We start from the raw sequence: 2,500 nt of genomic DNA on the forward strand, positions 1-2,500 counted from the left end.
TCGTGGTTTTTGAGATGTGAGGGTTGGAATGGCCTCCAAATGTCCCCAAATGAATACCATGAAATTCTTGGTGCACGAAAGTTTTGAGTTCGGAGGGTTTTGCACATGGCCAAGTTGGTCGGTGCACCGCGGCATAGCTAGATGGCTTGTGTGGAGTTTTGTGAAAAAATGAAATTCGTGGTTTTTGAGATGTGAGGGTTGGAATGGCCTCCAAATGTCCCCAAATGAATACCATGAAATTCTTGGTGCACGAAAGTTTTGAGTTCGGAGGGTTTTGCACATGGCCAAGGTTGGCGGTGCACCGCGGCATAGCTAAATGGCTTGGTGGGGAGTTTTGTGAAAAAATGAAATTCGTGGTTTTTGAGATGTGAGGGTTGGAATGGCCTCCAAATGCCCCCAAATGAATACCATGAAATTCTTGGTGCACGAAAGTTTTGAGTTCGGAGGGTTTTGCACATGGCCAAGGTTGGCGGTGCACCACGGCATAGCTAGATGGCTTGGTGGGGAGATTTGTGAAAAAATGAAATTCGTGGTTTTTGAGATGTGAGGGTTGGAAAGGCCTCCAAATGCCCCCAAATGAGTACTGTAAAAGCGTTGGTGCACAAAAGTTTTGAATTGGATGCATTTTGCACTTGGCCAAGTTGGTCGGTGCACCGCGACTAGATAGGTTGGTGCCAAAATTTGTCAAATTTAAGACCTTGGCCAAACTGAATGAAATTTTGTGGGGAGGTTCCTGATATTGTTTAGTGGTGGACTGGAAAAAATGAGGTCGAAATTCGAAGTCTACATGTGCTTTTCTATTTTTCCCGATTTTACACATACCCGGTAAGTAAAAAAAATAAAAAAAATAGTTCCCCTTCGAGAAAAATTATGAAATTTGGTGAGCAAGGAGATACCATTATTCTACGAATTACTGCAAAAAATCGCATCAAAATTCGAAGTATAGCCCGAGATATGGACTTATGTCTGCTCAAAAAAAGTGTATCTACTTGTACAATTTTGCCTTTTGCATATTAACCTCTTATAGGGGGGGAGTGCTCCTTGAGCCGGCCAGCTCCACACTGGCAGGTTTTAAAGGGAGCTTGATGAGGCCTCCCCCCTCACGTGGTGCGTGCGTTAGCATGTTTATCATGGCACAACTAGCCTCTTCATAGTTGTTGAGCTTTATTAATACCAACACACGGTCGTCACTGATCGTTGGTTAGCTCGGCAGCTAGTCCCTCGGATATTGTGGAAAGTTATTTTCATGCCTAGCGATGCTTGACCCTGCGTCACTTGATGTTTCCATTTGCTTGCTTGCCCATGGTAGGTGGGGGGTGGACCGTCTTGTGGTGTGGTGTCTTGCGAACGTGAGGGTGTGTGAGTTGTAATCGAGATGCACTTGCTGGCTGGCTCCATGCCTTGCGTATCGAACGGTCAAGCATGCATCTCTTCCATTTTCACCCGTTGCCTTGGGTGATATTGGTTGATCAGTCCCTGTGTTGCCTACCCACTAGACGGTACTTCTGTGGTTGCTTCGAATTCTATCTTTCCATCACGAAGAGGTGTTGGAGGATCCTAATGTCACGCACGTGTTCCATCTAGTGAAACATCTCAGTGATGCACGTGTTGTGGCTAGTTCTTTTGGATGCGGTGCATTATATGAACTCGGGTTTACTTTAGCGACCCAGTCAACATAATTCGGTTGTGTCCCTTGATTGAGACGTTGTCCTTGAACTTGTTGTGAACAATATCGTTCTTCCACAACCCGTCGTCTTGAGTGCGATGGAAGGCAAATAAGATGTGCTTTGGCATGTCATGCACGTACTCGATTGCGGGAAGTGTGAGAAAGTGTTGTTGACAACCCGTGGGAAATGGAATGTGGCAAATCGTGATGAGCTCTTCGTGGATCTGCGAAGAAGACGACCTTTGGGCCTGTTGGAAACGAGGGAGGCGATGTTGAACTGCGAAGAAGATGGACTTTTGGGTTGTTTGAATCAATGGGAGGCCACGCGAGAACTCCGAATACTATGGACTCTTGGGTTGTTGGAAGCAACGGGAGGCCCCGCTAGAACTCCGAATACTACGGACTCTTGGGTTGTTGGAAGCAAGGGGAGGCCCCGCTAGAACTCCGAATACTATGGACTCTTGGGTTGTTGGAAGCAAGGGGAGGTCCCGCTAGAACTCCGAATACTACGGACTCTTGGGTTGTTGGAAGCAAGGGGAGGCCCCGCTAGAACTCCGAATACTATGGACTCTTGGGTTGTTGGAAGCAAGGGGAGGCCCCGCTAGAACTCCGAATACTATGGACTCTTGGGTTGTTGGCAACGACAACTTGGGGGGATGACACTGGAAAAGAGTGAACTAGGCCAAACTGCGAACAAGGCAACTTGGGGGGATGACACTGGAAAAGAGTGAACTAGGCCAAACTGCGAACAAGGCAACTTGGGGGGATGATGCTGGAAAAGAGTGAACTAGACCGAACTGCGAACAAGGCAACTTGGGGGGATGACGCTGGAAA

Source organism: Vigna unguiculata, unplaced genomic scaffold (genome assembly GCF_037176805.1).
Source record: "Vigna unguiculata cultivar grain cowpea cultivar isolate G323 ecotype 2 unplaced genomic scaffold, ASM3717680v1 ptg000176l, whole genome shotgun sequence".
Taxonomy (NCBI): Eukaryota; Viridiplantae; Streptophyta; class Magnoliopsida; order Fabales; family Fabaceae; genus Vigna; species Vigna unguiculata.